This window comes from Onychostoma macrolepis, chromosome 07 (assembly GCF_012432095.1).
Source record: "Onychostoma macrolepis isolate SWU-2019 chromosome 07, ASM1243209v1, whole genome shotgun sequence".
Lineage (NCBI taxonomy): Eukaryota > Metazoa > Chordata > Actinopteri > Cypriniformes > Cyprinidae > Onychostoma > Onychostoma macrolepis.
In genome coordinates, this window is record NC_081161.1 from 6,306,963 (window position 1) to 6,321,397 (window position 14,435).

The 14,435-nt window shown below is 37.9% G+C and overlaps 1 protein-coding gene across 1 annotated transcript in view; it reads left to right on the top strand.

The window, feature by feature from the left end:
- Positions 1 to 14,435, top strand: part of zfhx3b (zinc finger homeobox 3b) — a 244,284-nt gene that overhangs the window by 323 nt on the left and 229,526 nt on the right.

Consider the following 14,435-nt stretch of genomic DNA (forward strand, 5'->3'; position numbering starts at 1 on the left):
TAGTTTTACGGTGAACAAGCATCTGAAAAATTATGAAAGAATAAGAAGGCATATTGTGAGTAGGGTGCTGTATTATAGACAGTTTGACAGGTGTCAGAAGTCTTGAACCTACCCTTTATATTACAATTACATATGGTACTCTGTAATATTACTAAATTTTGAAAAATTAAAGGAAAACGGTTTTGAAAATAATGTTGGGGGCATTATTTTTTATATGTACAAGTACGCCTAAGAAGTAGCAAAACATTAAATACGACATTATTGCATTAAACAAAATCATCAGAAACACAACCGCATAACAAACAACCATGCAGCATAAGAAACTACCCCCAAAATGTACTCAAAGGATAATGCAAATGGCTTCCCCTCCTGTAATTCACCAGTGTATAAATGTTGTCATTTTGTCACATAAAAAGATTGTTAACATCAAAAAGTGCTCCAGCAATATGCTGTCTTTTGTGTCTGAACGCATCAATCACCCTTATGACACACTGTACACAAAATTGCAGGCTGCGACTAGTCTGTCTATATTTGCAGATGTCAACAATTGTTTACCAAGAATGTTTTTCAGTAAATCAACAAAAATTAGGCGACTGTAGAAAAAAGTAGCAGTGAAAAGCCAGGAGTTTTACCGAACTCACTTTCGACTAACCAAACCTCGTCTCAATCAGGACCTCCTTCTCATTTAATCTATTTCCAAAACAAACAAACAAAAAAAAAAAGGCAGCATATTGCTTTCTTACAGTAATGCCATGTACTTGCCGTAAGGTAATTGTCTGCATCCTATATAGTGCGGTATCGTTGCTGTGGCTTTGGGATTTTGTCACTGATCAAAGTACTACTCCTGTACATTAATAAAGGCTTTTTTGTGCCAGCTTGATTAGCTGTAATGTGCCTGTCTGCTTGTCCATGTCTGACATGATCGTCAGATGTACGAGGCAAGAGGGGGGTGTAGAGAGTGTTGTATTTCAACATTGCTGCCTTTTAAGGGCGCTGGGGCTAGATTTGTATTGATTTGAATTTGATAATGATTCTATTTGCTCTATTAAATTTGTATATATTCAAGGGCTCAGTTACACCCAGCTAGAGGAAAAAAAGGACAAGAAGAAAAACAAATTAGTGTGTGAGGGTGGATTAAGTTGCATGTAATCTTAGAGGAGGGCCATTGGTTAGCATTATAGGAAGTGTCCGTTAAGTTACTAAGAACCAGACACAAAGGCTTGGTGGAAGTGTGTGCGCTGTGGCTACTATTGCGTGTGTGACCACATGGATTTCAGGAAGACTTTTTTTGGGGTTTTTTTATTTGTTCTTGTCACACCTATTTCCACACTCGTTCGTGTGAGTTCCAGCGTATTTACTCTCACACGCTCATAGTCACTTGTAGTCGAGGGTCTATAGTTGTGTCACGAGGCCAATGGGTCACCTGTTATTAACAGACTTGGCACTTGTTGGTACCTCATTGATGGTGGTCAGTGGGCCTGCCGATACCTGTCCATTTCCATCAGCTATTGACAGAGGTCATTATCAGGCTGTGACACAGACCTCTGGGATTGAGCAGTAACGCGGGCCGACCCCTGGCCGCTCAGGTCAATGGTCCTCCGGTCGGTACGACCGCCTCTCCTCTCTCACACACTCACACTCTTCAGCATATGTCAGCAGCCTCTCAAGTCCAAACGTGCCTCCACGCAAATGACAGATTAACACCCGAGACAAGTGTGAAGAATCCCACTAGTGAATTTCCACACATTTTGGGCTGTAATATTGGGTTTTTGTTCTCTCTCTGTCTGTCTTTCTCAGTTCAGTTTCTTTATGATAGTATATAAAACATAATATGTAGTGTGTGATAGAAAAAAAAGGCAGTATTTAATATTTCCATGCAAGCGTAACATATAGTAATCTTAAAGGCCATTTAAACTAAAGATTTGTGTTTATTCTTGTAGGCAATTGTTAATTTGCCTATGTATGAAATGTTTTATATAACCAAAATTTAAATGTTGTTATTCATTTGGTAGTAAAGACAAAGCACACATTCATTTCAAACATATTCTTTGCATTCATTTTGGTTTAATGTAGATTTGAAAGATGGGTTTTTTGGGGTGTGACACAGTAAATCTAATAGTATGATACTTTTTTTCTGCATTTTGGTTGCACCACATGACTTGGCATTCAAAAATGTGTAAAAATATATATTTTTTAAACTGCTAAATTACTTTGAATGATTGAAATAATTAAATGTCTGAAGATTTGCTTTGAAACAATTGTCACTTAGAAATTGCTAGTAAATTTCACAAATAATTACAAAGAAATGCCAAGTAACACACTGAATTGAAATTTTGAAGTAGAAAGACTGAAATAGTGTTTTCTTGTAAAATATACACCATTTATCTTGGTCTTGTTTACAACTTCAGTTAATTTTTGTTTGTTTGTTTGTTTTTATTTTATTTTTTTAATTTTAGTTTTACAAGTGACTTTCATTGTTGTAATGAGATTTTTCTTCATTATGATATCAAAACAGATGTATTACTCTGATCAATTTTGTCTTCAAGCCCCCCAATTTTTTTCACCTAATGGGGCTTTGAAAAAGCTAAAATATAATAGTATTGGTTGAACTTTTTTTTTTTTTTAATACATTTTTTTTTTTAAGTTCACTACATGATTCCCCGTAATTCCGTTTGTGTTATTTCATAGTTTAGATTATATAATTGTTCTAAAATATGTAAGATGGTAATAAAGAATTAGCAGATGTGTCTAAACTTTCAACTGCTACTGTTTAAAAAACCCTTAACATTTTGTACTTCACACCCGCAAAGAAAATATAGCCCAATCCATGCATAATTGAATAGCTGTATGATTGCATGAGTTTAATGTCCTTTTTCTGTGGTTTGAGAGAGAGCTCAGGGGGCTGTTTAGTGTAATAGGATGCTGATATTTTAATTCTGATCTGTGAGAAGAATGGCACATATTTGTGACACTTCCTCTTCTCGAGAATGTTTGACCACACCACTCAAATCACTCTAATTAAGCATGGTGGCCCAAGGTTAAGCTGGCTTTAATTGCCTGTCATTTCGCTAAACTTAAAATGTGTTTGTCTCACATTCCAGTTTAAAAACAAGTGTTATGTGATTGTGTGTGGCTTAGAAATGAAATTGGAGTGATGCTGTTTGCGTGTGTGTGTGTGTGCGCGCGCGGGTGATCATGCATGTCATAATGAACTCTTGAACCCGTGACCCAGACAGAAAAGCCTGAAGTGTGTGAATTGCTGTGGAAAACAGCAGCTAATGACTTAAATGCTCTAAATTGTGCACAACACTTATCACATGGATAATAGCATCTAGCATCCCTCTTAGGGTTGATGACTGTGAATCTGTCACGTATCCTGTTGTTGCATGCATATAGACTTTTAAGCAATTTTTAGGTTTGGGGAAAAAAATGCTGTAACACTGCACTTGAAGCCTTTGTGTGTTTTGCATTATGTTTTCATAAATAATTGTAAACAAAATGAAAAATGCATTATAAAATTTGCAGATTGCAGATCACGTGTTTGAATGCATTATACTTTCCAAAGGTGTAAAACCAAAGTATTACAATGTGGTTACAATTATTCAGTATGATTTTTCTGCAGTATGAATGTCCATGTAAGAGAGAGTAGAGGTCAGTGCACTCTGCTTCATATGCGTGTTTTTAACCAAGCAAAACCCCGTCCACCATGTCCTCCCCGATGGGGACGCTGGAGGTCCCGCACTGCGCATTCGTCCGAAACCAGACCCAATGAAGTCCGAAACGCACCGTTCAACTTCCAGATGGAATGATTTACAGATTTATCCAGGACCGTGTGTCTCTGGAGTCTGACCGAGACACAATCCGGTACATTTATATTCTTTAAGCTGATGTTTGCTATTATGAAAATAGAAATAAAGCAGTTGAGATGCATTTGGAGCATTCTGTGCATAATAGGGCCTGAAACAATGTGAGAAAATGACATAAGTGTGACTGGATGGATGGGAAGGAGTGGACACTGCTTCTCTTAGGGGATTTGAGGTCTTCCAGGAGAAATAAAAATACATTGAGATGCAACAGAGATTGTTCTGTCTTCCTTGTGTTGCCATCTCAAATGTAGAAGAAAACCAAACGCAGCCATTTTTTCACCTTATGCTCAATGAAGAGGGAAGACTGGATTTCACTCCTGTGATTCTCTCATCCCTCAGACACAGCCACCTGTCTCTTCCCTACATTCCCTTCCTTTGTCTCCTCAATAAGTATTTTTGTGCGGAGTGGAGAGAGGGAAGAATAAAATGAGGAAAATAGAAGGTGTGAAAGTGAAATGCACAGGAAAAAACAGATGGAAGAGAGGAAATGATTGAAAAGAGGAAGTATTGAAAGCAGAGATGTGACCTTTTTGCTGTTTTTCAGTCTTTTGCTCTCCACTCTGCCCCCCTCTCTGTCTCTCTCTCTCCTGTTTCGCTCATCCAGCACCAGCTATATGTGCTGGTGGAGGAGCCATTTTGTGGCCTGTCTCATTACGGGGTGTTTTATTCAGTAGTGCGGTGAAGTGCTGGTCATCGGGGCAGGCGTCAGCTGGAGCGTGTGTGTGTGTATGCGGGGCGGGGGGAACGAGGGGCTGCAGGGGGTCAGGATTAGACAGACACACCCCTGGGCTTGAACGCTTGAAGCTCAAGTTCATCACACCAGACAATGGAAAGCTCTTCAGAAAGCCATTGGGGTCTCTGTGACAGACTGATGGCTTGACTCTGCAAATTGGTTCTTTCGGACTTTTCATTTCATTCATTTGTTTATTAATTTTGTTTTATTAACTAGTTCAAAGCTGTATTACACAGAGGTTGGTCTTTCATAGCTCAGGAAGCATGGGCTTCTCAGTTAGACTTTATTATTTATTTAGATTTTTCCTTCAGAATTTTAAGAGAAACCTCTGATACATAGACATTTGATACAGAGAGCTATAAAATTAATATCAATAACAGATAAGCGTGTGATATTTGAGTTCATGTGGAAATCACTGGCATGTAATTTCCGCATGGTTATATTTTTATGTTTTAGTGATTTTGTTTGTGCATTTATTGTATTTTATTCGTTTGTTTAAAATTGTTTTTTAGCTTAATTTTTATTTCTGTATTGGTTTTAACTCATCTTCAACGTAAGTTCTAGTAATTCAAATTTTCGAAAATTATAAAAAAAATGTTTCATCTAATATTTACATTGTATTTTATTTGAGCTTCTTAATAGTTTTAATTTAAGTTAAAAACAACTCTTTAGAGACTATTTATTTTTATTCATTTATTTATTATTTATTTATTTACAGGATAAAAGTCTAAAAAGCATAAGACTTAAAATGTATTTTCTATTTAAATTAATTTCTGTCTAGGAGATCTAATTGTATTTAAATATCTTTTTTTCTTCTTCTTTTTTTCCCTTAATGGGAAGACATTTTATTTTTGTATATAATATGTCTATACTGACACATTTCAAAATATTGTTTTATTAATTCATAAAATTATTAGTTATGAACTGTTGACATGGAAAGCTTCTACAAGTCCAGTTTTTGAATGAGTTCAACTGTCGTTTCAAAAGAATGATTCTTTTATGAACCTCTAAATTTGACTAATGTGAAAGGCTGAGAGTCCTGCTCTGTCTATGATCTCTGTCTCATCTGTCTTTCTCTCCCTGTGTCTATGTCAGAAAATACTTCACTCTGTGACCCATAACCTTACTGTCCTAATGGGGTCACAGTAAGGCACATGAGTCATTCACTCACAGTCAGCGTGTAGTGTGTGTGTGTTTTCTCATTGGCTGGACTATTGTGTCATTCTGCATCACAACCTACACACACACACAGTCACGTAGTGAGTCTCCCTTCACGTATCGTCTATGCCTTATACCTGAATTGACACCAACACATAAGCACTGTCACTGGCCACCAGTCTGCCGTTTAAAATGGCTGTAATGTTATGAATGGCCGCCACTACTGAGCATGGGCAGAGGATGAGGATGGTCATGGGAAACTGAGTTTTCCAGAAGCACAACATTGCTGTTTAGATAAACAGCATGACCCCAGACTGATTTCCACCTTTATAATATGAGTGTCTACTATTGTAATTGTTGTTTGAGATATTTGTAATTATGTTTGATTTAGGGTCATAACCACTGAATATGAGGCCATTAGCCCCCATATTCAAACAGAACCCATTTTCAGATTCTCACTGTTTTGTAAAAGACAATAGAATATTTTTAATAGAAAAGAGAATATCTTTAATAACTCTTTGGAAGTTAAAAAGAGGTGAAAAAACCTAAGGTGGGATTAATGAAAAGGCAATTTTGGCCTGAGCAAATTATCTTTTTTGAAATTAATACTTAATATTTTATTATTTCCATATATATTTGATGTGCTCTTTGCATTTTTGCAAATATAATGTATCCGTCCACATTCATTTCGCCACACCGCCTTGATGAGTACTTCAAATGTGAATTAAAGCACTCCATTTTTAGGGAGAAAATGAGTAATAATTCAGAAATATTAATAATACATAATCATAATGCTGTTCAAGAGAATTGAAAGTTCAAAAACAGCAGGAAAGAACAGAAGCAGAGACAGAAAGAGCAGAGACAGGTGGAGACATGGAGGCAGAGAGGGTCCTGACTGGAGTTGTGTCATGTTAAGTGTTTTGCCGGGTCCGTCTGAGTGTGATGTTGGACCGGTTGAGGTTTGGAGCAGGTAATTGTGTGGAGGGAGGGTTGGTAAGTCATTTAGAGTGTGCCAGACGAGCTCTCCTCAGAGAAAGCTAATTGAGAATGAGCGTTAACAGGTCCCCCCCACCACTTCGTCAGCTCGGCCAGTTGTACTTAACCCATTTAAAAGTCCCTGCCAACACGGGCACCCTTATTAATATTAATTATCCTTCGTGTTAATTTTAGCCAATCCATATCTCTGTGGGCTTGTAAATTGCTGAAGATGACAGGACTACTGAGCGATTCACGAATATCCTCCACCTCCTCCTCCTCTCTCTGTCCTTTTCCCTCTTTCCTGCACCTTGTCATTCTTTGGAAAAAAAGTATTCTTTCTTTCTTTCTTTCTTTCTTTCTTTCTCTTAAATTGTCTCTGTAAGGGAAATGAGTTCTCTTTTAAGCATGGCTTTTAAAACTGATGTATAAAAATTTGGATGATTATGAGTGTATTAGGATGATTGAGTTGTAATAGTACCTGTTCTAAGCCTTAATGGTTGTGCTGAAATGGCCGTGACTATTTCCTCTGCACCCTCATCTTACCTGCACACAATGGCTTTCTGAACTTCACCAGAATGAGCCGTTCCGATGATTTTGGGAAAGGCAGAAACCAAAGTGGGTTTCTATATATAAACTATGTTTTAACTTCAATGTGCCTTCTTATGTGAGGTGTGCTGAGATGTCTGGGTATGGGGCTTGTGGTTATGTCCAAGCATGAATGAAATGTGAATCATTGGTTCAGTGTGTGGTTTTGTGTTTTCTCGGACTGCTGTTTTTGGCTTGAGGTCTACAGAGACCTGTGGCCTAACTGTGCAAGAATAGCTTAAACTGATGGTTCCCTGACAAGTTAATAAAAAAGCAACTTTACCTAATGCAGACTTTCCTTGTAAACAATACGTTGTATGTAGATTTAAAAATGTACTTTTTTGTTGACTTTTCTATCTCTGAAGTAGAGCTTGAGTGCCAGTTTGAGATAAGCTGGTTTAAACCGTAATGTCAATAACGAAAACTCAAATGCTCTTTTTTTTTTTTCCTGTATTTTACACAGTTTCCTATAGCTTTTGACCATTCAGATTGGTCTTGCAATATTTCATAATCAGTAAACAGCTGCCACACTTTTTTAATATAACTGCTTATTTATACAGCATATATATGAGCAGTTCTATATGTAATAACTTAATTTTTTGTTAATTTAGGCACACCGACAGTACACATTTTGGATGTCTCAATTACCTGTCCATTTTCAAGTCTTGAAGTCTCTACTAATGAGCTAATGAGCTGATTCAGATTTGTTTGATTAGGAAGAGTCTGAAAATGTGCACTGTATTTTCCGTAAAATAAGTCGCACCAGGTTAAAATTGCATTGTGTATTGAAAAATAAATAATGATGCATCAATGTTTGTCACAATTTCTGTTACATTTAGAAATAATGTAAAATGCCAGTAAATAATGTAGTTTAGTTCCCCTCACACCACAAGAAATCCTTTAAATGTAACTGTATTCACAACAAAAATGTAAAATAATGTAAAATAGCCTATGTATAAAACAAAAATTATAGTGACATTCATTACAAACAACTTTTTTATATATATATATATAAATGGCAAGACTAAACAAATTTATTTAAAGTGAAACTGAAAATACTAGTGTGTGGGAAATTCACTATGCAAATAAACTTGGGCTTATACCTCTGTCGTTTGGCACAAAATCTAAAGGCGTTTTGCATTCTTGATATTAATTGCATTATATGATTTGCTATGGAATAAAAGTCGCTCCACGTTTCAGATGATCAAAGGAAAATTTACTTGTAATCTGGAAAATACAGTACTTTTTTTTTTACCTCCAGGAGCAGAGTTAGGAAATGCTGTATTGAATTTTTGCTCTTAAGTCCAGAATTTCAAAAAATCACTAATGAAGTTGTAGGAGAACTTAAAAAGCCTGATATTTTCAGTTAATAACATTCATTCATATGAGTGCATATTTTTTTTATTGTCCTTTATGTTTAATTATCATTTCTTTTTCTGTATTATTTGTTTTATACCAGCTTTTGAATCTCAGGCTATCTTGCATGAAAGTGTGGACCCATTGGATAGCATTATTCTCAATTTTAGATATAGGCAGTAACACACTGGCGCGCGCACACACACACACACACAATGAATTGAAGTCATTTTGAAGAAAAATGAGAGGCAGGGTGATTTTGGACAGCTTGGAGAAGCTGCCAGTGATGTCATTAAGAGACACCGGCCTGATAAGGCATGCGGACTGGCTGAATAAATAAATAAATTAAATTAATATCTTATATATTCTTTTCACCTCCCTCTAGGCCTCGCTCGCCAAATCATGACCACTGGCTATATCTCAAACCCCCCACCCACAATAAAACGCTCGCACCCTTGACCCCGCACCCCCGCCGCAACTCCAGCTCTGATTCTCCACCCCCCTTTTCCATCTATCCGCGTGTGCGTAGGGGGAAACCGAATGCGGCTTGGCAATAAATAATAAATTTGACTAATACACATTCAGCCTGAGTCACAATTTATCGCACCCGTCCGCCCCCCACCGAGACGAGCGGCCGAGGGACCGAATCCAAAAGCACGAGGCATTCCCCCAGCAGAAACATGTGGCAGCTCGATAATAGGCTAAAACAACTAGAATCAGACAGACAAAAAGAGCAAGAGACTGGAAAGCATATTATAACTCATCCATCTGGATCATCCTAGTAGATTGGGTGCAATCCCTTGTCGAAATTGTCTTCTAAACACTCAGAAAGAAAAGAGAGCTCCGCTTTGTGTGTTCTCGCACCGGCTACCGGCTCCGCCAAAGGTACGGAGGTCTCGGCGCACCACGGTCGCGTGAACGCCCGAGCCGGCATCTACCTCTCCAGCCAGCCAGTGACTAGGAGAGCGTACTAGTGTTTGTGTATGTGTGTGTGCGGGAGGGAGAAAAAGAGAGAGAGAGAGAGACACGGAGAGAGGGAGAGAGTGGGGGTATTATGCACTCTAGATGTTGGCTCTTGCTTTAAGCAGCCTGCCTGCAAGCCCAGGTATAGCGCGCCGGCTCTCTAAATAAGCAGCACATTCAGGAACCCCATCAGGACAGTAGGCAGGGCTGCAGCCTGGGTGTGAAATCACACTAATGCGCCCGCTCTAGTCAGGTTGAGCAGGATCACTCACTCTCTCTCACTCACACACTACCGTTCCTCTACTACTGTAGCCCCAGCACCAGCAGCCAGAAGACAAGTGTGGATTGGACGTCAAGGAGGGCAAGAAAGAAAGGAAGGAGGCAAAAAAAAGAGAGACAGAAAGGTCAGTACACTGCTTTCTGCTCTTTGGAGTGCAGTTGCACTCTCTCTCCCTGTGTGTGTGTGTGTGTGTGTGTGTGTGCAGTGGAGCTGGGACTGCTGCGTGGTGTTGGCTGAAAGTATTGATTGTAAGTGAGTTTGTGGGGAGTGCATGCTTGTTTGATCCTGCCAGGTGCGAGCGTTGGCTTGTTGGGGGGCTCTGGATTCAGGAGCAGGCCAACTGCCTTGACTAGTGTCTGCGAGTTCACAGGTGCCGTGTCGCAGGTTCTATGGGTGCGAAACTGTTTGCACCGGTATAGATCTGATTGAATCGGAAACGGGTGTTCATGTGTCTCAATTGCTGTGTGACGGGGGTGTCAGGGTCTATATTTAGGCATTGGGTGGGCTGGCTCACCGGTCAGATAAAAAGATTTGGGGTGGGGGTTGTGTAGGAGGGGGGTTTCAGCAAAAATATAAGAAGCCGCTTTGTCATAGTGATGCGTCTGCGTGACGGACAGCCGTGCCGTACGCAAGACATACGTACGTCGCGTTGACATATTACACATGGGGGTCACTGCACTCATGACCCGAATTGCACGTGAGGGGCGAACCTCCCCATCATTGAGGAACACATTTGGTGCACTCAAGTCATGTCCGAAAAAATCGTATGTTTACGAGTTGAACACACATGCACATCAGCACAAAGTGAAACTTTGAATTTTTTTTAAACCCGGAGTTTCCGAGTTGGGGGCGTGTCAGTGAGAAAACATGTTGGATGCAACGGATTCACCTTCTGTAGTAATGTTACATTTGTTAAAATGTAATTCTAAGTGTAATTACTGTTTTTCATATTTACGATAAAACTCTGTTGCATGTGCAAAATACCAAAGTATAGTACAATTGCAGTAGAATGTGTAATGATTCAATTTATAGTACCTTCATAAATTAATAAAAACATAGCAAAATAAAAAGGCAAAACACACCCGATGTGTATTCATTTATCTTTCGTTTTTTTTTTTTTTTTTTGTAAAGTTAAAAAATCCTGTTAAATTTTATGTAGAAAAGGTCGCCATCTTGTTTACAACCAAAGTGACTTGAATGAACTTGACGTTGTACTGTAATTACAACTTGCCAACTCATAAATGAGAAATTACATGAAGGACTCTAATGCACTATATAACCCTTGAACATGAACAAAGTTTTGGATTTGAATATTTGATGATTATCATTATCCTGTTTTATACAGGTATTTTTATCACATTATTTACATTAGTAATTGTAACTTGTACATACATACACAAGACGTTTTGACGGAAAGATGTCTAAATAGACTTTAGTAATGTTGTGTCGTGCTGATGTCAAAGAGGTGGTCGCAGTACGGGCCCCTTCTCGTGGGTCGTGTCAACGTTCAGATGCCTCGTGCCCCACACGCAATGCTGTGAGAAAGGGAAAAAGGCGAGATTTACCAAATTGTCGGCAACACTAAAGACATCAACACACGCATTTTAGCCATCTATCATAGCTGTTGCTGCATTTCCGTGGTGACAGTGATTTATTCCAGTGTGGGAGCCCATTTGAGCTGTGATGGAGAAATAAGCAGCACCCAGTCTGGCTGGAGGACTGAATGCTCACAAACACCCTCTGAACACAATGACACACGCCGCGACGAGATGCACCTTGGCACGACTTCACATTCACCTCATGCTAAACATTACAGAAAATGCCCGAAATTAGTAAAATTTTTATAAGTATCAGTGAATATGCAGAAGCAGTATCAAGTATATTTTTCAATTTTATCTCATTTAGATTAGATGTTAACACCAGCTGTACTGTAAAATTGCAAACATATGCTACATATGTGAGATGTAAAAAGGAAATAATTCTGCTTCCAAGCCACACGGTGTGCTGTGCTGCATCTGCTCTCCTCTAGACTGGAAACTCTGTACGGAGATACTCAGAGGACAAGTGCATTCACACACACACACACACACACACACACACACACACACTCACTCACACACACTCACTCACTCATAAACACACTCTGAAACAGTGGCTCAGTTTTACCAGCGAGTGGAGAGCGTGATTTGGATTTTACAGCATGTTTGTGTGTGTGTGTGTGTGTGTGTGTGTGTGTGTAGCATGATGTTTTGCGGGCGAGGTTTAATTTTCATAGAGTGTGTGCATGTGTGCATTCTCATCTGGCTGTTTTAAGATGATAAGTTCTTACTTCAGGTCTCTTACTCTACAGGCAGATTCATGAGAATGAACATGCACATGTTCATACACACATATGCAAGCACTTCATATTTAAGATACATAAATGGATCTATATATATTTTGTCATTGCCGTGTGTGTGTTTGTACTGTTCAGCTTTTGATTTTGATCAAAGGACGTGTTTATGTGTCATTATCAATGTGTGCCTATTTTAGGGCCCAGCTTTATGTTTACATGTGTATTAGATGTGTAAATGTGGGCATTTATGTGCATTTCTTGGCATGTGCACTGATGGAGTGTATAACTGCGTGATTTAGGTGAATGTGTGGTGGTCCAGGTCTCTATATTTGTTACACTGGGTGGCTGTATCAATAGCTGTGATCTCAGCCTGACCTGCTTGTGTCAGAAAAGAGAGCGAGAGTGAGAGAGAAAGAGAAAGAATGAGGGTATCACGCTTGCATCACAATACTGTAAAAATATTTATATTATACAATATTTTGTGGTGTAATAATAAACCTGAAATCACATCTGAATGCACATTTTAATTGGAAATACATGTACACACAGTTGTGGCCTTTAAAAATGCTACAATTGTGTGTGGAGTATCATGTGTTTTATTTAAAATATATCTGTATTTCTGTTCAGAATGTGCATTCAAATATCATTTTAGGTTAATTACGCCACAAAGCATTGCATATTTGTACAGAATTTGAGTGAGTATCATTTTTAATATTGGGAAACAATCCTTGCATTGTAGTATTAGGCTAAACTTGTAGCTAATGTTGATATGTTGTTTTATTCAAGACTTGTCTTTCTTTTATTTTTATTTTTTGGATTACATTTAAATTTGATGTGAACTGTAATATTTAGATTAAATATAGTAGTATCTAAATCACTGTCTTAGTGATTTAGCCGGTTAGCTGTGGTGCAGCTGTGCTGCTGAATATGGCGGTTTTGGTCGCCGCTCTGATAACATGACCAAAATTCGGCTCTGCACCTCAAATCCAGGATTAATGACAGCTTTTAGGGCTTAACACGGGCAGTCATTCATATGGACGAGGACAGCGTGGCCGGCCTCTATCCCGTCTTATCATCTGGGAAAGGCCGGCGATGCTGTACGCATGTGCTGTTGCTTCAGATGCTGACCTTATTGAACTGTGAACTGAAGTTTGACCTGCTAATGTAAAACAACATCACATTGAAAGTTACATTGCTATTTTAGCCTGTAGCTGTTGTGAAGAAATTATGAGCATCATGGCAGCATAGATATTCTTATAGAGCAATTACAAATTTAGCTCAGTTTTGGCTATTTTATGTACTTTAACAACCCAAATTGGTTGATTTGTTAGTGAATATAGTAAAACAATTATTACATTTAAATTATTTGCCATATTTGAATTATTAATTAACATCAATTATAACAAATTTTTGTATAGTTACGTAAAAATGAATATGCCACTTGATTCTATGAAGTTACCTGCAATATTAATTTGCTATGTAACATGTTAGACACTAATGTGATTTCATATAAACAAATGCAGAGTTCATTTGCAAAAACAAATAATTCTCAGAAATCATGTCTTTTCATTGTGCATTCCAATTAATCTAAATAAAAATGCAGTTGGGTTATTTTGATTAAAAAACTAACACAATAGAAACATGATAACATAATAAAAAACATGATTTTTGAAAATCGGAGTTAACTAAAAATTTAATCTCTTTGTAGATCTATTTTTGTACACATAAATGGTGATTTTGTATATGTCTAATCAATTTATAATAATCTCTTATGCAAACCTAAACATGCTAATTAGATTCTTTTGTAGCATTTAAAATTCTTCTTCAAAAAAAAAAAGAATTAACATATTGTTAAATTTTAAAATATCATATTAAAAATCAATTTAATTGCATTTGTTGGTATTTTATGTGAGGATATCATTAGTTGTGCTTATGTATTTATTTTTAAAGAAATGAAGGATAGGTTTGAATTTTGTATTTACGGTTGTGTCTGAACTGTGCCTGTGAAACGTGTTCATTTCTCTTGTCTGTTGTGTGCTGCCCTGAGGACATGTGGATGTTCTGGTTGGAGATGTGCAGCACGGTACTGCAGGAGTGCTTATCTGAGCTGCTTGCTTTTTGAAAGGATTTTGCGATATCAGGCAGTATTTCAAAAGGAAATCAGCATGCTACTAATCTGTA